The following is a 27,006-nucleotide window of genomic DNA, read 5'->3' on the forward strand; positions in this document are numbered from 1 at the left end:
ACATAAATCTTATAAATTTTAATACATTTAATTATACGCACATGTAACCAGAAAAGTTTAATAAAGTTTTCATTTAATTTCATCAATCAAAATTTTGGTAAGTAAATGCAGTTGTAACAAATGTACTTTATAAAGCCTAAGTTTTGGTTTGACGACGTGAGCCTGGCTAGCTCAGTAGGTAGAGGGTTGCACTGTTAATACAACGGTCAGGGGTTCAAGTCCACTGTCAGGCTTCTTTTAAATTATTAATTTTTAATCTGTTTTGTTACATGTTTCGTTCAAGTTGAGTTTTATAGTCTATATCATATATTGTTTTTTAGTAAAATTACAAAATCTAAACATTTTAAATATGAACAAGTTTATAAAGGGTGAAAGTAGTTTTGACCAAAATAAGATACAAACAATAAATTATTTAAAACTATGCATTTACATTTTTGTTGTTGTGTATAATAAAAAGTATTAATAAGAAAAATTTGAAAACTGCTTAAAGCATATTTGTATATTTTGTTAACTAAAAATTACTTGTTTGATTAAAAGTAGTGATGTACCGGACCCACAATTTTGGGTCCGGCCGGACCCGGATCCGGACTTTTTTTTTAAGTTAGAATCCGGCCGGAACCGGACCCGGACTTTTTTTTCAAATTAGAATCCGACCGGAACCGGACCCGGACTTTTTTTTCAAATTAAAATCCGGCCGGAACCGGATCCGGACTTTTTTTTCAAATTAGAGTCCGGCCGGATCCGGATATCAGACAAAAATGGCAATATCCGGCCGGACCCGGACCCGGATAGTGAGTTTGGTACATCACTAGTATAAACTAGCCTGAGTCAGAATGAGGTTTTAAAAAACTGAAAAAAAAGAACTTTAATCTAATAATAAGTAGAACAGCTAGCCACAAGGTTTACAAATTTAGGTGTTATTTACAATTAAAAATCTGAAATCAAGTTCTTGAACAAAATACACTAGAAAATTACCAAATTTTTAAAACTGGATCAGCTCAAACTCATTCAAAATTTAAAAGAAAACTAGCCTGAGTTTTTATAAAAAACTTAACTAGCCTGAGGCAGTCCAAGATTTTCTAAAATTCCCAAAAATTTTCAAACTAGCAGGGTTGACACTGTTTAAGTCAATAAAACTAGCTAGAGTGAGTATAAACAAGCCTGAGTCAGAATGAGGTTTTTATAAACTGAAAAAATTACTAAACAGCTTGCAAAGGTTGACAATTTGGTAGTAAAGTTGTAGACTGGTTGTGGTACACTTAACTTATTAGTACTACCCATCATAATTAAATCCTACCTTATTTAATTAATATCTAACAAATACTAAATTCTAACTGAGACTACTTTCTATAATCAGACACGACAGTTTTGAGTGATGAATCTTTTATATAAAACACAACAAGAAATACAAGCATATACAAAATTATTAATTACTTTGGTAACACTTTAAAAACTGGAAGCTATTTAAATGTATATCAAAAGACTTAAAACTATAAATTAAAAATTAAATAAAATTTTTAGTAAACAAGAAACTGTAAAATTTTAATAAACTATTAAACTGTAACCTGGCTTAAATATTTAAACAATTTAACACCAGTTGAAATATTCACTTTTAAAACAAAACACTACTTACAATAAGCATTCACAAAAAGTTCAAGATATTTTGTTGCTTCAAGCTACACACCAAACTAACTAACTGCTTGTATATAAACTGCCTGTCATGTTCTGATGTTTTGATGCATCAGTATTTAGTTTTAAACATTTCGTCATATTATTATCATTGGCTCGTACATTCAACCGTATTAACTCTAAAAATTCTCTGAGCTCAACTTAAAACAATAAATAATGCAAGTATTCATTCCAAAGTTTTCAATTTTACAACATATGTAAAGAGTTGCATTTCTGAAATGTTTATTTTATAGTTTAAATGTAAACAAATGTAAACTAGTCACGTGTACAAAATAAGCCAATCACGGTAGGTGCTTAATTTTAACTGACGAAAATGACTCTTATTATTTTACACAGGGTTTGTTTTTGAAAAAATACTTTTCAGTATGCTCTTTTTTACTAACTAGATCCGGGTCCGGCCGGATCTCTGTTAGGATCCGGCCGGATTCGGACCCGGACTTTTTTTTCAAATTAGAATCCGGCCGGAACCGGATCCGGACTTTTTTTTCAAATCAAAATCCGGCCGGAACCGGATCCGGACTTTTTTTTCAAATTAGAGTCCGGCCGGATCCGGATATCAGACAAAAATGGCAATATCCGGCCGGACCCGGACCCGGATAGTGAGTCCGGTACATCACTAATTAAAAGTGATCTGCTTTTGTGGTTTTACCTTAAACGGTTTAAAGAATAACTTATAAAACCTAATAGCTTAATTAGCTTAAAAATGTTAAACTATCATCTTGTAAAAATTAACTTAAAGTATACTTAAACTATTCAGCGAATCAAATCAAGTTTTGTTTACATGTAAAGATAAAATCTATTTTATACAATATTTACAATTTTAGCTAATAATATTTTCAATAGGTTAAATATTCTTGTCTAATTTAAGCACTTCTTAATTTAACGAAAATATCATAGGACAGAAAGTTTTTATGATAAAAATACAAGCAACTCAAACTTTAAGCTAAATCATACAATAAAATTATTTGCCTTTTTCGTCGCTTAAACTGTTTAATCGTTGGTTTAAATCTAAATAAGCTGCTTTATTACAATACTGATAGTTTTTATTTTTGAATAACTTTATCATTTATCCTCTAACTTTAACAAAAAGTCAGATATTTGTTATTACGTGTAAACACTTAAACTCAATCATTTAATACAAACAAATACAAATACATTACTTCACAAAAGTACAACTAAGCAAAAAAGTTATAGACAGTTTATATACAACCAAAATTTAATACAATAAACTTTTCATTCAGTTTTACGAGTACCTCTTTTATATGACGTAATAATTATTTTTGAACTAAAATGGATAAATTGTAAAGATTAGAGGAAATATATTTAACTTATTAACGGAATTGTACTAAATTCACTAACTGGTTTTATTAAGCAAAAATATTAAGTTAGACTAGCAATATGTTTAGCAGCTTAACAACTAAATATAGTGGTGAATTTATGTTTTCGGAACACACAAAACTGAAATAAAGTTCTTAAAAAACTTAAAATGAAGAAAAAATTAAGCTTAGTTAAAAAGCATAAACTAAATATTTGCAATCATTTCTGTGTTAGGTACAAATAGAGATAGTTGTAACTTTACAGTTGAATATAGGCTTAATTTGTAAATCGTCAGTAAGACGGGGTGGCCGAGTGGTTAAGGCGATGGACTGCTAATCCATTGTGCTCTGCACGCGTGGGTTCGAATCCCATCTCCGTCGTCTTTTTTGCTTACTCTATTTGGTATGTGTTGTATAGAGATTGTTTTTTGTTCAAAACACTAAAGAGTTCATCAATCTCTTTCTCATCTTTTCGTAACATAAAACAGTCGTCAACATATTTGAAGTCAAAACACAAAACAGTCGTCAACTATAAAGCTCGTGAATATATTAGACAAAGTTGGCCCTAATGGCCATAACTTATCTATCGTGTTGGGAATACATTTGAGATTTAAATGTAAAATATAAATTGCACACCACTATTTGATAACTTTAAAACCTTCAGAAATTGTTTTTACTTATACTAGGTTTAAGATACTGAGAGCCTAAATACAATTATTTAAAAATACGGAAAGAAAACATGTAATACTTAAGTTACTACGTAAAGTATTGTAGGAATGATTTTATGCTTATAACATTACTTCCAAAAAGTTTTAGTTATAAACAAAACTCAAAAAAGAATCCAGTATATATATTTATTTATAAATAATAATGTGATAAATTAAACTTAAACACTTTCCACAGAACCCACTAGATTTCAGATCGTACTAGCTTAAGATAAAAAATTATTTTTTGGTTTTTATGAAACGTATGTTTTGGTTTATTAAAAATATACTTTTATTGATAAACTATTATATTTATGTATATGATTAATAAATTACACAGTACTCTTTCTTTATTAAACAAACGCATGTTTCTGTGTGTTAGTTTAAACTTCTAGTACTGTGTAAATATGTTTTTATATATTCCAGTGAACTTTCTTCGCATCTCTATTAGCGATTAACTTAAAATTTTAAACAACTATACATTTATATACAAATTTTAATCTCTTTTACGTTCGAACATGTTTAAAAATTTTAAATATTTTAAGTTATTTTTATCCTCATAAAATGTCTAATTGACTCTACTAATATTATACTTAATTATAAATGGCCAATGCTTTTGTTTTTATTTTCAAAATAGCAATTGAGTGTATTTAAAAACGTATAATATACTCGTTTTAAAAATTTAGTGATAATTAGTTGAAATAGTAATAATGTTTAAGAAAATATTTATATTTGTATCTATCTGATAAAATAGTATTTCAAATTAAGAGAGATGTGATTTACCAAGTGTTGATTTATGACTAAGAAAGGCAATCTTATCTAAAACAAAAGTAGCATTACATTAAATAATTTACTAGAGTCTCTGAGTAGTTTAATGAGCTGTTAATAAGTATATTTGAATATAATAAACAGGTGCTGTTTTCAAAAAAGAATTAGTACATAGTTATAAATAAAATAATAATAATAATGAACGACAGAGATGAGATTTAACAAATGTTATCCAAAGTTAATACAGTAAATGTTTAAGTATAAAAAAATACTGTTCTAAACTACAAACTAATCCAAGCACCCATCAGCAAATATTCTTAGCAACCTAGTTTACTTAAGACAAACATATTTGCTTCGTGACGTAATAAAACGTTTGACTTACTATTTATAATATCAATTTATTCTGTTCAGTCGAGTGGCCGAGTGGTCCAGTTATTTCGATGGCATGGGTTCGAATCCCGTCTCTGCCACTTTTTTTTTAAATTCAGAGCTCATTTTTACCTAAATGCTGATTAAGTATAAGTTTTAACATCAAATAACGTTAACTTAATCAAAAATTATATAAATTTTATTTTTAACTTTAATTTTGATTTGAAATCAACAATGTATGTTAAACACATGTACAAGAGGTAATAAATTAAATAAATATCCGTCTCAGCCAGTACTTTTACTAAAAGCAGCTGTAGGGTAAATTAATTTCAACATGTTTGTGCAAGTTTAAGCTAAAAGTATAGTTCATTTTTTATACTGTGTTGTGTTTTATATTGGTATAGGTGTTAAATTTCACACTAAACAATTAAAACTTGTTATACTTAAATGCTATTCTAAGTACATAAAATAAATTACTGTGACATTAGTCCCTAATTTGACTTCAAGCTAATTTGTTCAAAAAACGACTTTCTTAATGTTCAATTCAGCATAAGACGTAATCATTTTTAATTTCTATTTCAAGTGTTTTAAATAGTTGTAGTTACACATTTCTTGAACTATATAGTTACAATTAATGTTTAAAAAATAATGTAGGTTTAAAAACTAAAAATTCATAAACATGTTTTGCTAATCACGAACAACTTTTATTGTATTTTATTGATTGAAAAACTTGTAGTGATTGTATCATTATAAATTGAAAAAGCGTCAAAAATAAAATTTGATTTTCTGGTTTTGTAGAACTGTAAACTTTCATCATTGTTTAAAAGTATAACTTTATTTGTTTAAATTTATATAATAGAAAATAAATTCAATGTTGTATTTTAAGACCTGCTTATATAATAGTTAACGACCGCATTTATTACAAATAGTATAAAAAACAAAAGGTAATAAAAGTGTCTTTGTTGAACAATAATAGTCGAATGTTTTAATACTAAAGTTTGACTTAACTCTTTATAGTTTATAAAAACCAATATAAATTAAAACCATTTCTAATTAATGTTTAAATGTAAGTTATAAAACTTATTTCTTATAAAATTACTTCAAAAAAAAAACGTTTTATCAAATTAATTGGACTAAGTTGTAGTACTATGCACGAAGAAGTTTTTGCACAAAGGGTCACTTTTGCACGAGGGGTCACTTGGTAAGGGTTAAAGGTAACATTGATAGTAAAAATAAATTTAAAAAAAAAAAAAAATAACAAAAAAAAAAAACTACAGAAAAAAAAAACTAAAAAAAGGAAAAAATTAGTAACCGAGGGTAAGGGTTAGAGGTAGCACTGATAAAAAAATATCTAATAAATTTGTTAGTACAAAAAAAAACAAGAAAAAAAAACAGAACGAAAAAAGAAAAAAATAATTATCGATTGAGGGTAAGGTTAAGGGGCAACAGTGATAGTAAAAAATAACAATTTACAAATTTTTCAACCCGTGCAAAAGTGACCCTTCTTACATTTTAGATTTCTACCTATTGAAAACATGCCAAAAACATAAAGTATTTAGTGAGTATATAAACGCTACATAACATATCTATTTATAAGCATTGTTGGTTCAGTGGTAGAATTCTCGCCTGCCACGCGGGAGGCCCGGGCTATTCCCGGACAACGCATATTTTGCTTTTTAATATTTGATATTAACAGTTTAAACTAATTAATAAAGTATTTCTATTGATTCATACATTTATAATTTTTTTTTACGATAACACAATTTATAACTTTAACAGCTGTTGCTGTATTTTACACATATTTTCGTAGAAATGTTTTTCGATTTTAAGTACAATAAAATCGTTGAACGACATGGTCATGGTTGTAATAAAACATTAAGTATTAATAGTTATTACAGTGTTTTGTGTATGTATGAAGATTGTCTGTTTATTAATAAAATTTTAACAATTATTTTTATTTAGACAACTTTGAGCAAAACAACTATATCAAGTAGAAGTTTAAAAATATTACGTCACCATTATAGCTGCAAACATTTTTTTGACAAAAACAATCAACATTAATAAATGCTTGCTGAAATTTAACTGCTTTTATGGCTCAGGTTTGAACAAGCACATGTTTTGCAATTCTTAGATAAAACGACAATCTATGTCTATTGAAAACTGTATTTAGTGAGTAAACACAAATTAAAACTTTTTATTTTGTAAAATTTAGCCACATAGATAGTTCTACGCATAAAATAAAAATTAGTCGACTAATATGTAAGTTGACCCTTAAAAATTCAATTTAAAATACTTAAATTAGATTATTATTATCTTAATTAGAAATACAGTAATAAGAAGCACACTAAAATTAAGTGCAACACAAAATTAAAAAAAAACTAAACTTTAATTAATCTACTCACCTGTTATCTAAGTAAAGTTATTATATTTAGAAAAGTTCTCGTTTTTAAACATCAACTTCTACGTAACTAAATAATTAATGATTCTTTTAAACTTTAAGACTATGAAATAGTATCTATGAAACTAGCAGAATTGTTTTTTAGTTCTTTGCAAATAGTTTATCTGAAGCTTAAACAAAATAAAATATTATAAAACAAACTTGCTTGTTCACAACAACATTTTTATGTAGATTTTTGCTACAATCATCAGCTATTCAAATTAAAAGTAATCACTCAAATGAACAGTACTGGATTAAACCAATTACAAAAAACACACAATGATTTAACTTCGAATTATGTTCAAGGCGCTTTAATGTTATAAGTAAGTTTACTTATCTTTGATAAGTAAATGTAAAGTAGAGATAAAAGTAGTTATAGTAATGTTTTGTTCATAACATATATTTTTAAAGTAACAATATAGAGCTGTTATTCACCATAACTAAATGTCACAACTGAAAATCAATCTGAGTATTACAATAAAAAATATATTTACAACAAAACCAGTGACAGGAGCGGGATTCGAAACCCGCGCCTACAATTTAGACTGCGACCGGAACGCAACGCCTATGACCACTCGGTCATCCTGCTACGGACGTATTTAGTTATATATACTTTATAAACCCTGTACATTTAAATCATTTTCTGCCTGTGTCCAAAATAAGTACTACAAATAAAATAAAGATATACGAAACAACTAACTTTTTAAGCTTCCAAACTTTGTTCGAATTTTGCTATAATTTTTTAACTATTGACAGTCTGAGAAGTAAAACTCAAATATAGTTATTTCTTATTTTTGAAAAAACTATTTATATATAATATTTTAAACTTCATCATCGAAATTAGTTCTGTAAAACTTGAAGAACTCGGTTTCGTGCTTATGCACTCATCAACCTCAAAACAAGATGAAAATAAAGCACAAAAAAAAACACAGACTTTTGTACTGAATATTTGTAATGTACAATGTTCAATTCTTACGTCATATTGTTTTTGTTTTTGTAAACTTTTGCATCGTTGTTCACCAAAGTGCTTTTCATTTTAAATTTGAACTGGCTGAAGATTAAAGAAAATCTTTTTTGTCTTTATGAAACATATGTTCCAGTGTTTTTTAAAATCGTAAATTTTTATAAATTATTCAAAAGCCCTTTAAGTGGGCTCAGTAGAAGGTGTTCAAGTTTGAATAATAACCTTGTTATGTATATATATATTAAAGATTTTACGGTCGAAAGTGCTCGACAAATTAAATTGGAGCTAAATACTTAACTTATTGTATAAAAACCATAATTTATACAGCTGTTTCACACATGAAATGTAAAATTTTATGTGCTCCTCAGTAAGCTACAGTTTATTAAGCTTAAAACATTTTTCCAAAATAACCTTTCTAAACTTTCCTAAAAAGCATAAATTAACAAACACAGCGTATTATTTCAAATTCAGCTAATCGTACAATAAACTGCACCATAACTACGTCGTAATTATTGTAAAAACTTTCAAAATCTAAATTTCTGTTTACTATTATAATAAACTGTAGCTTACTGAAGAGCACATGAAATTTTACATTTCATGTGTGAAACAGCTGTATAAATTATAGTTTTTATATTAAAGTTTTTATATTTATATATATATATATATGTAGAAAATAAGGTGAGTGTTTAAAATCAACCTGTTTCTACATAGCCCACGTGAAGGGCTTTTATATAATTTATTAATATAATAAGATTTTAAAAAATATTAGTACATATGTTTCATAAAAGCAAGAAAGATTGTCTTTAATCTTCAGCTAGTTTGAATTTAAAATAAAAAGTATTTTGGTGAATAGAGATGCAAAAGTTATACAAAAAACAATATGACGTAAAAATTGAAAATTGTACATTACAAATATTAGGTGCAAAAATTGACCTTGCATCTAATTAAACAAACAACTAAATTTCACAAAAACCACAGTTTTTTAGAGTTTTTTATGGTCGCTCAACTGTGGTTTTTGTGAACTTTAGCTGTTTGTTTAGTAAGATAGAAGATCCATTTTTGCACCGAATATTTGTAAAGTTAAAAATAAAGTTAAAAAGTATGTGTTTTGTTTTGTGTTTTTTTTTGATCTTTTTTTAAAATTGATGAGTCCATAAACACGAAACCGAGTTCTTTAATTTTTCCATTTTGAAACAAACCTTTGTATTAAAAAAACCCTTAAGGTGGGCTCCGTGTGAAAGGTTTAATTTATTAAGTTAATCAACTTATTTCTATATACATATATAAATAGATATAACATAATACAGTATAACATATATATATATATATATATAAAGGTTTATTTAAAGATGCAAAACTCAAAGGACTCGAGTTTCGTGACTATTCACTCATCAGCTTCAAAACAAGTTTAAAATAAAGCACAAAAGTTTCGGTGGCAAGAGATTGCAACCTTTTTAAGCAAAAATAAGTTTTCAACCGGTCGCGAATAAAATATACAATTTGCATAAATCTATTTAAATAAGATCTTTACATCCCAGTAAATTGAGCATTCTTTTTCAGTTAAGGCAAATAACTATAAAGTAATTATATTCATTTACATAGTTATGAGACTTAGTCAAAAGATATCAATTTATTATAGTTTTATAAGCAATAAAAAGCTCTTATTTTAGAAAATAGTTTAAGATTAAAACTCGGCTTCCATTTAACTCCTCATATTATATTTACTTAAACATATTTTGTTACAGAAAATATTTTTGTATCTTTAAAACGCTTTTTCATAAATAACATAAATAAGTTAGCTTTTTAAATAATAACAAAGAGCATAAAGGTTTAACACATACATGATTTAGTAGTTTTGATTACTAATATATGCACTGAAGTTTATATGAACAGTAATATGTTATTTTTTTCTGAATTGTTTGTTGTATAAAGTTAGACAATTTTTTTAGTTTAAATAATTTCCTAGTTGAAGAGAGTAAATTCTAAAAGTAGATTAGTAATAAATGTTTTACTATGGCTAAGTAAAATAAAACGTTACTATGCAAACAAACATTATTTGAAAAACAAGTTTAAATGTTTCAGAAAAATTAAATAATACACAAAGTTTAAGACAATTCAAAACACAAATACAGTATTTCAATTATTGAGCATAATAGAGTAATAATGAAATAAAAACTTTTACACATTGAATATTTATTAGACAGTGAAATTGGTTAGAACTTCAAAAACTTCATCTTGATGTATTTGAGAAAAGTTTAATTATATTAAACAAAAGTTCTTTAGATGCCATTCATATAAAAATAACCTTTGCTAGAATGTTTTCGTTAAAGCTTACTTTTTTCAGTTCAAAAACCATATATAACACTTAACTTAAAACACTCTGCATGCAAAAAACATAGGTTTATAAATGTGAAAAGTTGCTTTCAGATGTCCTCCCAGGTGGTCTAGTGGTTAGGATTCGTGGCTCTCACCCACGCGGCCCGGGTTCGATTCCCGGTCTGGGAACATTCATTAATTTGTTGAAGTAGCCTAAGTTTAAAATTAATTTCTTTAACTATTTCTACCTTATAATGAAAACTTGTAAACTTAATTAATAAAGTTGCGCATGCTTTCGTTAATATATTTCATTCAGAATATATAAGAAGACAGTAATACTTAAATTTAATACAAAATTGACAATTTAAAATAGTGACTTTTGTTTTATTATTTTAAGCACAAAGTTTAAGAAAATTAAAAAAAAAGCTTCAGTGCTAAGTAAGAATAAAACAAAAATTCTTATTATCAAAAGTAAAGAAAAACACTCTTCATTAAAAGTAAATAACAAAAACCGTCCTCGGGTGGGCTCGAACCACCAACCTTTCGATTAACAGTCGAACGCGCTAACCGATTGCGCCACGAAGACCTGTGTGGGTAACACTTATACTGTTTATATATTAAAGTTTTCTCGCTTCACATGTGTGTTATTTAATTACAAGTACTCTGTTGCTAAATTTAAAACAAATCTGAATGCTTTAATATGAAGTTTTCGAGCATTTTTTGATTAACTCAGTACACTAACCATTCTTTTAAAAATTAGTAGTTTTGAATTTTTTTTATTTAATTGAATAAGTATTTATTTTTTACAATTACAGAAAAATTACATAACTCTAATTAATATGAAATCAAATTTGAAAGTTGTGTTTGAGACTACCATAAATGTTTAATCTAAATACCAATTACTTTGAAACGTTAAGATCAATATGTCAATTACAATAAAACACGAGCTTTACAGTCAAAATTTAAACTCTAAAACGAAAAAATCTATCTAAAATGAGAAATTAAACTTCACAAAATTAAATATTTTTCTAAAAAAAAAATAAGTATATATGAGAAAAATAAAATAATTTATATACACACATGTATCTAACATTATACACACATAAATTATATATTGAACTCTACGTCAAAAGGTAAAGTTTCTATATGAAATGTTTTTGATTTTTAAAATTATCAATAATTTAAACAAGTAATTTAACATTTTATACGACATTAAAAAAAAAAAAGCTTATTAATAAATTAAATTGAAGTTTTTTTTTATTTTTTAAAGTACTCTTATGTGTTTAGACTCTACTATTGTTTACTTATACACTATCAAAACTACAAACAGAAAAAAAAAACATGTTTATATTACAACTTTCTACAAACTAGACTGAACCAATGCTATTGAAACTCAGTTATATACTCAAAAAAATATAAATACCTACTCAGATGAAAAATGAGTACAAATTTAACGTTTATTTATAATAAAATAAATAAAAAGCTTCTGTTAATTTTATGTAAACTCTATTGAATTGGTTGATCATTTGATATATTATCCTTTAGTTCAAACTGGAACCTTCAAAGATGGCTTTGGTATTTTAACTTAATAGGTAGGTCTGTCCAAAGTGTACTACTTTGATAAGCTAGTAATTTATATTTTTTTGAGTATATAACTGAGTTTCAATAGCATTGGTTCAGTCTAGTTAGTAGAAAGTTGTAATAATATACATGTTTTTTTTTTCTGTTTGTAGTTTTGATAGTGTATAAGTAAACAATAGTAGAGTCTAAACCAGGGGTCGGCAGGCAGTTGGTGGTCGCGGGCCAAATTTCAAGTGTACAAAGTCTTCGCGGGCCGCAGTTTTAGTTTTAGTGACATTTAAATAAACTTTTAGTTTTAGTCACACTAGAAAAAAGTTTTACTTTTATTCACCTTATCATTTTAGATGACTTTTAACTATACATAGAATGCCTATTTAACTTAATATATATAAGAATAAAATTTTAGCTGTACATAGAATGTCTATTTAAATTAATATTTATTAGAATAAAATTTTCTTTGACTAATATACTTAAGTGTTAATAAACTATGTATTTTTATAAGCACTTAATAAGTTAAACTTAATACTTTTGTAATTTTACTTACAACCCAACTTTCTATAAAAACCAAACTTTAAAGACAATTTATGGGTTAATTTTATATATTTTTATATTATCAGCCCTTTTTTCATATTTCTAAGAGTATTTACTTCATAAAAAAGTTTTTGCGTGTTAAATAGCTTACATTCATTTAAAAAATTAGTTAGCTTAATAAGATTAATACCTGTTTGTATTCCAGAAAGCTAGAACAAATTCTTTAACATAATTAATTCTCTAATACTTAAATAAAATACCTTATTAGTAACTAGTCTTTTACATGGTTGCCACTTAAAAAGCAAAAATGTCTAAGTTGTATCAAACCAGTCTAAGTTTATTAAAATTTAAAAAAGCTAATAAATCGTTTTAATCAAGCTTAAATACCTAGTAAAAATATCATCATCAAAAAAAAGTACACTAAGTGTAAGAAAACAAGAAAAAACTACAATTAGTAAACTACACTACAGTCATAAAAACTATTCTGGGAATTAAAAGATTTCTTTAAAGTGTTTGAAATAAATTTTTCACACACACCTGAGTTTTCCAATTTTTAAAATAGCCTCTTTGTGTAGCAACCCAGTTAAAATAAAGTTCACAACATAAATAAATAACGAAAGTTATTAACAGTAAATAAGTTACATGCCAAAAAAAGTAAAAATCAGCTTGAATGGACAATTAAGTTTCTTAAACAACTTTAACAAAAATATAAAACTTTATTGAGTCATTAGCGAAATATAAAAACTTATTTTTTATTTAGCATTATAGCAATTCTTAATCTGCAATACGAATATTGCATTTAAAAATATTAATTGTAAAATATAAGACGACCTACAAGAATAAAAAAACGTTAGTTAGGACTTATTGCGAGAAACGATAAAAAAACAAATATACAAAGTCAGTTCCAACAAAGCACATGATTATCTTTAGTAACTACAGAATTATCAGAAAAAATTGTCAAGGCAAGATATAAAGTAGCAAAATTTATTATTTAAAATAAGATACCGTTTATAATTGAAAACTTTTTTAAAGAATTTATGTTGGCAGTAGTGAAAAACTTTTGTTTATTTCTTCAACGAAATCAAAAAGTTATATTTAGGAAATGCATTAAGGTTATAAAGTCGCATAAATCAAATTAGGACTTTAATCAATATGTTAACATGAGAGCACCGATAGAAAAACTATTGCTCATCTAAGAATTTTTATTAGAGATGTTTTTACTAACTTTGACATTTTACTAGAATTACTTGGTTTAGTTCCAACACGAAGCACACCAATCGGTGAAATTTCACAAGTAAAGGTGCAATGCACAAATACAAAGTTTTTAGAAGTACAATTCCTTCTTTTATATTTAGTACAAAGTTTAATTAAAGTTTAAAAAGTGTCTTAAAAAATATAACAATATTAAAAAACACTATAAGCTACTTTAATATATTTTTAATAAAGAAACTTTTATTTGCTAAGTTTTTTGTGTCAAATAGAAATTTCATTACTTTACATGTAAAAGTTGTTTGAAATTCGAGGTTTTTTCAAAAATTCTCAAATTCAAGTTTTTTTCCAGAGTTTTTAAGCATAAATTACCAAGTTCAAAGCTTTTCCGGGACTCAATTTTTTTGGCAACACTGATTGTTCACACTTAAATGTACACAATAATATAAATAATATTTTGAATTATATCAGCTGCAAGACTTAAAATTTAACATATATTATAACTCAAACTAACACTGTGGGTTGAGCAAAACTTTCATCATAAGTTTAATTTGCCACTCTTTCAAGCAAAAAAGCCAGTCTGAGTCAACAAAAACATTCCTGATATTTTTGTATACAAAAAACAATTGTAGCCAAAAAATTTTAAAAAGACTTAATTGGCCTGAGATTTGAAGTCTTTAAATAGTGATAGTCTAAGTGTGTGTCAATTTTTAATTGTTTATTTGCTTGAATTTGAACTATTTGGATTAACAATATACAAACTTGATAAATTTACCATCTCTAAACCTAGTTTATATTAAATAGGTAGCTCAATAAACAGAAAATGTGTATATTGATATGCAAGGCATAAAAGTTAACTTAGTTTGACATAAACAATGTTTGAAAAATGAAAATGTATACCTAAAAAAAAATTATTAATTTATGTCATATATACTGTTTTAAATTTGTCTGTACAAATTTAGATATTACATGTAGAAACAACAATGTCAGAAAATTATGCATAAACTAAACTTAAATTAACTAAAGTATTAATTAAAAAGTGGTTTAAAATATAAGCATCTTTTTAAGTTGGTATGCATAGAAATTAATTTAAAGTGCAACAAAAACTTCTAAATATTTAAAATTTGTAAAAACAAAAATTAAATAAACCTTATTTCTTATTACTATGTTATTTTAAATGCTTTTACACTAAAATATAACATTTAAAAATAAAAAATCTATAAAAGAAACTTTGGTTTAAAAAATGTTGAAAAAGAATATCTAAGCTATAAAGAAATGACACTTTAGTTAATTACTGTGCATTACTTTTGTACAAAATGAAAAACATTTGCATTTAGTTTATTAAATAAATAGGTATTATATAACTAACTTATTAAATTCAAGCACTCTTTACACTCTTTTTTCCGATAATTACTTAACTAAAGCAGTATCTTCTTCTAATTATTTTAAATGTTATACAGAGACTTAAAACCAAACTAATCATATTAAATCGAGTTACCGAAAAAAATTTAACTTGAAATATATTTTTGCTCAGCGGGCCACATTTACATGCTCGCGGGCCACAAAACTTTCTCTCGCGGGCCGCATTCCATTCAAAAAAATAACGTGCTCGCGGGCCGCAGATTTACCATTCGCGGGCCGCAATTGACCCGAGGGCCGCAGTTTGCCGACCCCTGGTCTAAACTCATAAGAGTACTTTAAAAAAGAAAAAAAAAACTTCAATTTAATTTATTAATAAGCTTTTTTTTTTTTTAATGTCGTATAAAATGTTATATTACTTGTTTAAATTATTGATAATTTTAATAATCAAAAACATTTCATATAGAAACTTTACCTTTTGACGTAGAGTTCAATATATAATTTATGTGTGTATAATGTTAGATACATGTGTGTATATAAATTATTTTATTTTTCTCATATATACTTATTTTTTTTTAGAAAAATATTTAATTTTGTGAAGTTTAATTTCTCATTTTAGATAGAGTTTTTCGTTTTAGAGTTTAAATTTTGACTGTAAAGCTCGTGTTTTATTGTAATTGACATATTGATCTTAACGGTTCAAAGTAATTGGTATTTAGATTAAACATTTATGGTAGTCTCAAACACAACTTTCAAATTTGATTTCATATTAATTAGAGTTATGTAATTTTTCTGTAATTGTAAAAAATAAATACTTATTCAATTAAATAAAAAAAATTCAAAACTACTAATTTATAAAAGAATGGTTAGTGTACTGAGTTAATCAAAAAATGCTCGAAAACTTCATATTAAAGCATTCAGATTTGTTTTAAATTTAGCAACAGAGTACTTGTAATTAAATAACACACATGTGAAGCGAGAAAACTTTAATATATAAACAGTATAAGTGTTAACCACACAGGTCTTCGTGGCGCAATCGGTTAGCGCGTTCGACTGTTAATCGAAAGGTTGGTGGTTCGAGCCCACCCGAGGACGGTTTTTGTTATTTACTTTTAATGAAGAGTGTTTTTCTTTACTTTTGATAATAAGAATTTTTGTTTTATTCTTACTTAGCACTGAAGCTTTTTTTTTAATTTTCTTAAACTTTGTGCTTAAAATAATAAAACAAAAGTCACTATTTTAAATTGTCTGTTTTGTTTTAAATTTGAGTATTACTGTGTTCTTATATATTCTGAATGAAAAATGTTAACGAAAGCATGCGCAACTTTAGTAATTAGGTTTACAAGTTTTCATTATAAGGTAGAAATAGTTAAAGAAATTAATTTTAAACTTAGGCTACTTCAACAAATTAATGAATGTTCCCAGACCGGGAATCGAACCCAGGCCGCGTGGGTGAGAGCCACGAATCCTAACCACTAAACCACCTGGGAGGACGTCTGAAAGCAACTTTTCACATTTATAAACCTATGTTTTTTGCATGCAGAGTGTTTTAAGTTAAGTGTCATATATGATTTTTTAAACTGAAAAAAGTAAGTACTTTTGTTAAACTGTACTAGCATTATAATGAATTTTTAATAAGTAAATATTAATCACTGACTAATTTGTTTACTTTTTCAAAACTTTGATTAAAACATGAATGCTTAGTTTTTCAATATTCGAAAAACTAAATTATTTTCTTTGCAATTAAAAATAAAACAAAAGTCACATCAACTTAAAAAAAATATTTGGAGAGCCAATAAAAAGTTTTTCTTACAATTAAATAAAACCATTTGAACGTATGTACAATGTTAAAAATAAAATTTAATTTATATGTGATCATAGCAATTTGTATAACAAAATAAAGTTGCAAGTAAGTTTTAGTTTATATGTGATTGGTGATAAAATAACACAGAACTAGTTTACTGTTCAAAGTATACTTTACATTCAAAATAGAGTTTACGTTTAAAAGTGATTTTAAACGCATGACGTCCAAAGTTAAAATTAACGTTTGATTACTATACGCTAAAATTGGAAACTTAGCAATACTCTTTAACTTAAAAAGTAACTTTTTTACATTTTAAGTATCTTATGTTACCAACTTAAACTTAAAAAACTTAAAATATTTATCTTACTTATAATCATGTTTATAGAAGTGTTCTCAAGTTTAAGTAAATAACTTATCAATCTTTAATTTGCTTATACTTATAAGTAGCACATTTTAAAAAATTAGTTAGAACTTTAAGATATATTGAAGATAGCCCAAACTAGACACCTTTTTGTTTTTATTAAAGTAAATTTTTAGTACAAATTATTACTAATAGTTTGATAACATCTTTTGCTGTCCAATAATTTATTTTCTAGTAAGTAGATTAAATTATTTTGTTATTTTCAGCAGGAGTAAAAAAAAATTGCAACCTAAAAACAAAAACGTACGATTGTGTAAGTTATAATTAGCATTATATTATATATACAAACGTCGACAAACTGTATAAAAAAAAACTATACATTTTTCATTTTATTTACTTAAATATTTGTTAGTTTAACTTTAGAACTCAATTATAAACAAAAACAATTAAAGTTAATTGATAGAAACATAACATCCAGTGAGTAAATTTTTTTAATTATTGAATACTTGGTTAAAATTGATTTATGACAAGAAACAATTCAAAAAATGTTTAAATTTTAAAGTTTTAGAATTTATTAAAAAAATTAAAGCTCCTCAGTTTTATCGTAAAACAGATTTTCAAACTGTTTTGCTGCAAAAAACGTATTGAAATTACAAACTATGCAACAATCGACAAAAAATTGATAGTATATAGTTAAATTTAAAAAAAAATGTATAGATTTAAAATCTTTATAATTAATAATTTATTATTTTAAAGAAAAACAATTACAATATTTCACCGCAAAGCGGATTTTCAAACTGTAGATCTTACTCAAAAATATTTTTTTTTTCTCAATTAGAATTCAAATAGAGTTCTGTAGATTATCTGAAGTTTTTGATTTTACAAAACTGAATAAATACACTTTTTGAATATAGTAATTTTAATTCAGTTTATAATACTTAGATAAAAACAATTACTCTTTTGTGTATGTTTTAGGTTTATTGATTTATAACTTATTTTTTAATGAGTTTAACAACTAAACTATCGAACACTACTTAAAACACTTTTTTTTCGTTGATCCTTACTTACTATTTTATCTAATTAAGATTATATTATGTTGAATAGATGTCCACCTGAAGTCGAAACCGTAACTAGTGCTTGGAAGGCACCAAAGCTAACCGTTACACCATCGATGCTTGTATTGAAATGGAGAAATTACTGTATATAATCTCAAATGAAAATGCAACTAGCTCTGTACTGCAGTCAAATGCTAGCATATGTGCGTTCAAGCGTTAATTTTTTGCCGTTAGCTCGACAAAATGATCTATAATAATGCGTTGCAAATTTTCAACGCGTTTTCGCTCGCTAGCAGAATTATACACAGTTTATCTGCTAGTTTAAGCGGTAAACTCTCACGTGGTTTAACGCTTATGGCTATAAATTTGATGTTTATTTGTAAAAAATGTTCATTTCAAGTCGTGCATTTTATTTTGTAATTGCTTTTGTTTTTATTTGTATGTATCCATACGTGTGACCAAAGAATATTAAGTTTATGATTTTATTAAAATTAATATTTTTAAATCTAAGTATGTTTTGATTAAATGATGACTGAGAAAATAAATTGAGGTGTTTATAAATGATAAAACTAACTGTAGAAATAAACTGCTAAATATATTATAAAATTTTCTAGCTAATGAAAATTTGTTATTTAAATTTATAAACTGATTTAAGTCGTGGATAAGTAATAAATTAACATATCACTATACTACAACTAAACAAAGTATGACAATAAATAAATAACTAAAACTCAATAGTCACTTTAAGCTTGTAAGCTTGTCCTAAAAGTCAAACTAAAAAGATTTACTGATTGTAATATAAATAAAGTTTCAAGTTTTATAAACTAAGTCTTCTTTTGATTAAAATTAATACTAGTTTGAGTACTATTTGATGTTTACAACAATTTTCAATTAATTAAATATTTCTGTTTTGTCACATAGTTGTACATTTATGTTTTGCTAGCTAGTAAAAAGTTGAAATATTTTGTCAAAGCTCATAAGTATATATTTTACACTAATACCAAAATTCTAAATTAATTAAACAGAGAACGTTTATTCTAACAAAGTTTGCACTCTTAAAAATACTACATGATTGAAAATTTAAAAACCTTTCAAATTATTTAAACATTTTTTTCATTTCCTAGTTGTCAGCATAATAGTAAAACTTCTATATTTTTTGAAACAATATTGTTAAAAACGAAAAAATGTATATTTATAGCTAAGTGAGATTCAAATGTTAAAACATATAAATCTAGTTTTAACTATTTCTAAGGGTAGACCTTCAGCTAATTTAATTTAAATTAAAACTAATCTTGTAGCAATTACTTCTATATATCAATATAAGTTTCATTTAGGCTAATAATTTGCTAAGTATATTTAAAGTCATATTTTTAACTTAATCAACACAATTGTATTGTACAGCATTTTTTACTTTGTACTATTGAATATATTCATAAGCTTTCAAAGATCATCAGACCATATGCTTTCGGTAAACTGAAAACGGATTCGTCCTTATTAGGACTCATCAGTCAGTCACAACCGAAAAACCTATAGCCTTCTATCTACAAACGGTTTATCATGTTTTCACATGAAGCAACCATTTGATGGCATTGATCAGTAACTTCAGCATTGTCTTTTGCTGTACAACGTTCAATACATTGTCCACTAGGCAAGACATCTGGTACGCTCGTATCAATCAACAAAAACTGATGATCAGATGGAATGACTGAAGTCTGATGATCAACTCTTTTGTTAAACTTGAGCTTTTCTCACGGCACACGATAGTCCAGGCTTCTGCACTGCATATTTTCGCCGATTTTTCGTCGTTTGAAGCTTTCAAAGAGAGTCAATTAAAGGTACAACAAGTTTATATACGCAATATTACGCTTACTGCCAAGTGTTTCAGTAGTGTAGTGGTCATCACGTTCGCCTCACACGCGAAAAGTTCCCGGTTCGAGCCCGGGCTGAATCATTTTTACTTTCATTGTACAAAAAGATTTCATTTTTGTCAAACTTTTTTATTAAGTGTTTCGCTTATATTGCATGCAATTAATAAGTATATTTTTGTTTGTAAGCTGGAAGTTTAGTAAAATTTTCTATCTTTTTAGTTCTGGTTTTATTTGTTTTGAACTTTTTAAGTGATTTATTTATTGATTATTGTGATTTAATTTTATCTAATTTTAGATCTTCTAGTTTTATTTAATAAGTGAACAGCTAATATTTTTGATACAAAAGGTATGTCAACTTTTATAGTTGAAAAACATAGTTAAAATAAAACATTGCATTTCTTTACATCGATGACAAAACAAATATTAATATCGAACAAGCAAGTTTTTTTTTATTACACATACTTATTTTTTTGTTTATAGCTTCAGATAAACTATTTGCACAGAAAAAGAAAAAAATCTACTAATATCAAAGATACCTTATGTTTAAAAATAAGTAGTCTAAAAGTTGTGAAAAATCTTTTATTGATAGGTTCGTAGAAGTCAATGTTTATAAACGAGAATATTAATTTGAAAAGTACAACTTTACTTAAGAAAACAGTTTAGTAGATTAATATAAGTTTTATTTATAAACTTTGTGTTGTACTTAATTTTACACTACTTTTCGTTATTAAACTGACGGACGTTTCTCTGTTTAAAAAAAATTAAGACAGTTCTGCGGGTTTATCAAAGTTTTCCAAGTAACTTTGAAAACTGTTACTTGGAAGCTTTAGATAAATCCGTAAAAACTTTTTAACTTCATTAACACGGAGAAACGTGCGTCAGTTGAATAAAAAAGTAGTGAGCAAATTGTTATTTTTCTGCGAAATTATTTCGTTAGCAAGTGTATTTGAGTTGTTTTAATAAATATTTAAGTTTAATAAACTTGTCATAACAGCAATTCTAAAGCATTTTACGTAATCACTAAGTGTTTCATGTAGCTTTAGGTATTTAATTTTATATTTATCTTGGTTCTCTCACTATACATATTTTTATTTAAATAAAATTGGTTTTATAAATAAGTTACGACTCATGAAAGTCTAATAAAAAACTGTTACAAAAGATATTCGGTATTTAAAAATTTCAACATGAAAAAATGTACAGATAATTTTAAGAGCAATCTATTTTTATTAAAGATAGATTATAGCATTCTTATATGTCATTTATAAATTATAATTAACTAATTTAAGAAATAAATGATATTATGACTTTTATATAAAAACACTGAGTCGTAATACTGTTTGGAATTTTTGTTTTTAAAACATTTATTAAGCTTTATTTATCTAATTAGTACGACACTGTCAAATTTTTACTAGTTTGTTGTTTAAATTAGACCATAAAAACTTAAAATTTTTGCTATTTTCTTGTATTGTAATACAAAAACCTATAACTTGCCGGATTAAACCATAAAGCGTTGTCTTTTATTTACTTATATTTTTACTACGTTAATTTAGTAGCGTACCATTAAATTATATTTAGTGACTTGCTTAAACTAAAGTTTAAATAATTGTTAAAACAATGAAAAAATAAAAACCTTTCATTACATAAATTACAAAGCAACTTTTAGTTTTAAATATTACTACATGAGCTTGTTTTGTATTTATAACTGTTGCTTAATTTGTACATATTCTAAACTAACAAAAAAATTCTTTTGCTCAAAAACATTTTACTTTATACATTTTGTAAACGTTGTAATCACTTTAGAATTTCAAATATCTTAATATTTACTAAATATAAATTAAAAAAAATATAGTTACTGAAGTTTAATGTTAACGTGAAGTTAAGTTTATTTTTATGTAATCAACGATGTATATTCAACTTTAAGTTTCCATTTTCTTTACTACTAAACAGTTTTAGCTGTACTAGTTTAGTAAGGTTTAATTACAGTTTTAACCTAAAAATTTATAGTTATTTTTTGCTTCTACATTCTTGCATTTCGTAATTTGTATAAAACTTAAAACAAAACTGTTCAAATTGTTATGGTTTTACAAAAGGGTTTCACTCTAATCAAATAATACTTGAAATATAAATAACTAAGAGCTTATCATTATTGTTTAATATTGTTTTTATTTTCGAAAACTGTTTTGAGAAATTGAATTGATTTACAACATTCACAGATGATAAAAGACTTTAGTTGCACTGTTATTTAAATTTAGTTGAGAAATTTCTGTTATAAGACTTTTATTAATAACGTGTTATAAAATTAGTTTTAAAAATATAGATAAGTAAAATAAGACTTAAGCTGATAACTATTTAATGTTCTTACTAAAGTAAGAAGTAATACGCAGTAGTAAAAATAAGTAGAAGTTTACACTACTAACCAATACAATTTATACTATCAAAAAGTATAACCAGCCTGGGATTTGAATCCAGGACTTCCCTCACTCTGAAAAATCACAACTATAGATTAACGGGCCACTTGGTAAATGAGACTGTATTGCATTTATAATCTTGCCAACCAGTGGCGTAGCGAAGTATTTTGGTCAGGGGGTTCGCAATTGTTTTCTCAAAAAAAAACCTAAATTAAAACTTTTGTAATAAGCTATAAATAGATCTTTTTATAAGTAAAAAAGTTGAAAAAAAAGTCAATAAGTGAAATAAGTTCAAAGTAACTGTTGTAAAAATTACTTATACATTACAAAATTAAACAATTAAAAAAAAGTATAAATTTCATTACAATTACTTATACTTGCACAAATGTAAACTTATTAAATAAAAATTGTTTTTACTACTAACAGTAAACTTTATATCTTTAAAAATGATTATATTCAATAAAACGAAAGTATCTGTTTTATTTACGAAAAACATATCAATCTCTTTAATATACAATAAAACAGTGATAAGAACACCTCATTGCACATAATTTAAATAAAAGTACACAGAAGTTAAAATAGATCAACTTTATAACTGTTATTACAGTTTATTACAACTTTGTAAAATAGTTAAAGATATGTTTTTTAAATTTAATTCATCTGATTGGACTTGTTTAAAATAATTATCACAAACAAAGTTTATTTCTCATAGACCGACACGCTTTTTCTTGTATGTTTACAAAAATGAAGATCAGAAAACTAGCAGTAGTCTTAAACATTTATTGTAGCATAAAAAAACTTGTAAAATTGTTTAATTTTCCTTTAAGCGTGTCGTATTTTTGTAATTTTTTTGTAGAAAAATAAGCTGCCATAAGGTTATACTACAGCGGTGCACTAACTAGTTGCGTACTTTTTGAGTCTAAAATCTTATGAAGTTAATGAGGTTATAGAATTTTTCCTTATGGAGTTTTTCATCAACACCGAATCAGTATATTGGGTAATTTCTCTAACTTGTCACTAATGGGTATTCAAAATTTCGTTTAACTTTTCGTTTAACTGGATAAACATAGTTGAAAAAGGCAAATTAAGCAGGAAAAAAAAACAATGAAGGATAAAGAGATTACATTCTTTTTTTTACTTCTTTTCGTTTTTTTCGGTGGCACGCATGCTCCAGTGTCCCTCCCCACGCTACGCCCCTGTTACCAACTATAAGTTAGAAAACTGCACTTCAAGATACCTTAAACTATTTCAATTATATTTTTTACAAGTAAGATAATCGCTTCACAGTCTTTAAAATACTTAAGAAGTATGAAAAATAAATGTAATTTCGCACTTATCTGAAAATATTAATTTAAGCATTTTTTAAAAGCTTACTAAAAAGCTTTAAAATAGATAATTTATTTAAAATAACAATAAACACTATTACATTTTATACCACTTTAGTTTTGTATCTTAGGTAAGAAAATAATACATATATCAAATATAAGCATAACCTAATTAAAAAGGTTTTGTTATTTATCAACATTTAAAAAACAACAAAATTTTCAAAAATACTACACGTTGACTTCTTTAACCTACAGGTGATTTTAGTAAACAAGTTTACATGATTGTGTATTAACAACTTATATACTTAACTTAACTTTCATGTGTTTAAAGTGTTACAGCTTGAAAGCTTTACTTGAAGTCTGAAAAACATTTGTTATTTATAATAAATAAAAATTATTTTATACTTAAAATAGCATTTATTTATCAATTTAGTATACTAGTTTCATCATGCATTTAAATAATATACCATTTTATGAAACGTAAATTGTTTTAGTATTAATTTATTTTTATAAGATTACTCGAAAATCATTAAACTTTTGTGCTACTACTAGACTAAAAAATGTGTGTAACAAGCTTTAATAAAATTTTAACTGAACAATTTATAACAGAACAAAAATATGTGGAGGTATAAAAAAATTTGTAAATATTTTTGTTTTTGTAACTGACAACAAAAACAAAGTAATTCAAACAAGTAACTTATTTACTAGTTTAAATTAGACTGTTATTGTTGCTAGACTACACAGAAACTACTTTTAAACATAATTTAGATATAATAAAAAACTGCAGTATGTGTTGTTGCTTATTTAAGTAAAGCTAAGTACTTTTATAAAATAATTAATTAAGGTTAACTATTAAGTTTCTTAATTTTAATCACAACTAGTTTTCGATACTTATACTATGTTTGAATAAGTAACCATATAGCATCTGAAAAATTTAACTGTTAACATAATGTTAATATTACAATCATTAATTTAAACAAATTTAAATTTAAACAAACAGATTAAAACAAATAAGCTTAAGATTTGAAAAGAAAGTTTTTTTTTCTGTTTTAGTTAAAAATATTTGGCTTACGCTGAGTTATATTTTGAGCGAACGTTCAAATTTCATAATTACATCAAAAGAGCCTTAAGTTCTAAGGTATAAATATAAATTGAATTTTAAAGTATTATTTTACTTTTCTTAAAAAAGTAAGAAACTCAAAAATCGTATGTTGTACATAGAATATATCAGTATTATATAAAACATGAACCAAACCGTTAAATTGTTAACCGGTAATACACAATAAAAGAAATCAATGAGAGTTTGAATTAAAATTTATCAAATATGTAGCTGTAACAAGACTTTATTGCAAGTGCCCGGCTAGCTCAGTCGGTAGAGCGTTAGACTCCCAATGCAACGGTCGTGGTTTCGAGCCCAACGTTGGGCTTGGTTTCTTTTTGTTTTTTGGTGAATGAACTATCTTTTGATAATAACATTGTTTTATTACAGCTGATTTTGTGTTTTTTATTTATTTTTTTTAATATCAAACAGAATCTAAAACAACATATTGTTTAAGCAGGGTCAACAGAACAATATTTATGAATGTATATTAAAAAGAAAATAGGTACAATTTATGACCTGTTTTTTAACGATATTTTCTAGTAAATATAACTACTAGTTAACTTTAAATGGTAGTACATAATTAAGTAGGTGAGCTTTAGTTTTGATTTTTAACTTGACTACTAAACCATGAAAAAAATACAGTTATGTAAAAATTAAAAACAAGAGTATTAGTACATTCCAAGAAATAACTAGCTACTCGAATTTTTTTTTCAATATCTTGTATCTAGTCATGAAAATAATTACTGAATTACTTGCTTACTACTTGATTCAAACTTTATAATTTCAAAATAAAGTACAGTTAAAAATTGTATATTTACATCAGTAGTCATTCTACAATTTTTATTAAAGTTTCATAAAGCTTGCTAAAATTAGTTTGAAATTATTCATTTCTACTTAAAACATTTCATTATTCCATTCTTACATGCAAAATATTTCACTACTGTACCAAAAATACAAAAGTGCGTCGACCGGGAGTCGAACCCGGAACTAGTGCTTGGAAGGCACCAATGCTAACCGTTACACCATCGACGCTTGTCTCAAGGCGAAAAATTACTGTTTATAAGCCCAAATGTCAAGGCAAGTAAATCTGTAGCGCACTCGAATGCTAGCATATGTTCGTTCAAGCGTTCATTTTTTTGCCCTTAGCTCGACAGAATGTGCTATAATATTTCGCTGCAAATTTTAAACGTGTTTTTGCTCGATAGCTTTGACGCTCGTTGAAAATAATCACGTGGTTTAGTAAACTGCAAACTTATAGAGACATTTTGCTTGCGTTGAATTTTAATTTACGTTGTTCGTTAGCTGTTGTTTAAAACTAATTAGTGAATTTCTTGACGTCATATTTAAGTTTTAGCTACTATGGTTTTTAAAAAAATTGTTTATAATATAGAACTAACGATGAATGGTGTTAATAGTCTAATCAAAAATTAAGTATTTTCCTACAGCTTTCTTTAGGTGAAAAAGAATACCTTAATAGCTTACGCTATCAAGAATAATTATTATATACTACATTTCAGATGAATCATAAACAAATACTTGTTGAATTTTTTTTTCAAATATAAATACCAAATTCTCATTAGCTAAAAAATTTACTAATTTCATTAAGTTATGTTAATTTTAAAGCTATGGCTTAAATTTTCTTAATTTAGTAAAGTGTAAATAAAATTCTCATTCTCATAGCCACTATTTAATTTATAATCTAATAAAATAGCTTTGTATGAATTAAATGTTAATTAAAGATTAATCGTACTTATGAAAGGATTCTATCAACTATTTTTTATTATACAGATTCAACTACCATAACCTTACGATTTTTAATGGGATCAGAAGATTAAACTAG

General features: G+C 25.9%; 7 non-coding genes across 7 annotated transcripts; 4 read left to right on the forward strand and 3 right to left on the reverse strand.

Annotated features, from left to right (window-relative positions):
* Positions 1-3,304: 3,304 nt before the first annotated feature.
* Trnas-gcu (transfer RNA serine (anticodon GCU)) lies at positions 3,305-3,386 on the forward strand. Its single transcript has one exon. It is a non-coding gene; the product is annotated as a tRNA-Ser (tRNA).
* A 7,294-nt stretch (positions 3,387-10,680) lies between these two features.
* On the forward strand, positions 10,681-10,752 carry Trnae-cuc (transfer RNA glutamic acid (anticodon CUC)). The gene has a single exon. It is a non-coding gene; the product is annotated as a tRNA-Glu (tRNA).
* Positions 10,753-11,075: 323 nt separating this feature from the next.
* On the reverse strand, positions 11,076-11,149 carry Trnan-guu (transfer RNA asparagine (anticodon GUU)). The gene has a single exon. It is a non-coding gene; the product is annotated as a tRNA-Asn (tRNA).
* A 5,115-nt stretch (positions 11,150-16,264) lies between these two features.
* On the forward strand, positions 16,265-16,338 carry Trnan-guu (transfer RNA asparagine (anticodon GUU)). Its single transcript has one exon. It is a non-coding gene; the product is annotated as a tRNA-Asn (tRNA).
* A 323-nt stretch (positions 16,339-16,661) lies between these two features.
* Positions 16,662-16,733, reverse strand: Trnae-cuc (transfer RNA glutamic acid (anticodon CUC)). Its single transcript has one exon. It is a non-coding gene; the product is annotated as a tRNA-Glu (tRNA).
* A 3,608-nt stretch (positions 16,734-20,341) lies between these two features.
* Trnav-cac (transfer RNA valine (anticodon CAC)) lies at positions 20,342-20,414 on the forward strand. Its single transcript has one exon. It is a non-coding gene; the product is annotated as a tRNA-Val (tRNA).
* Positions 20,415-26,126: 5,712 nt separating this feature from the next.
* On the reverse strand, positions 26,127-26,198 carry Trnag-ucc (transfer RNA glycine (anticodon UCC)). Its single transcript has one exon. It is a non-coding gene; the product is annotated as a tRNA-Gly (tRNA).
* Between the last annotated feature and the right edge of the window lie 808 nt (positions 26,199-27,006).

Source organism: Thalia democratica, chromosome 2 (assembly GCF_965202585.1).
Source record: "Thalia democratica chromosome 2, ktThaDemo2.hap1.1, whole genome shotgun sequence".
Taxonomy (NCBI): domain Eukaryota; kingdom Metazoa; phylum Chordata; class Thaliacea; order Salpida; family Salpidae; genus Thalia; species Thalia democratica.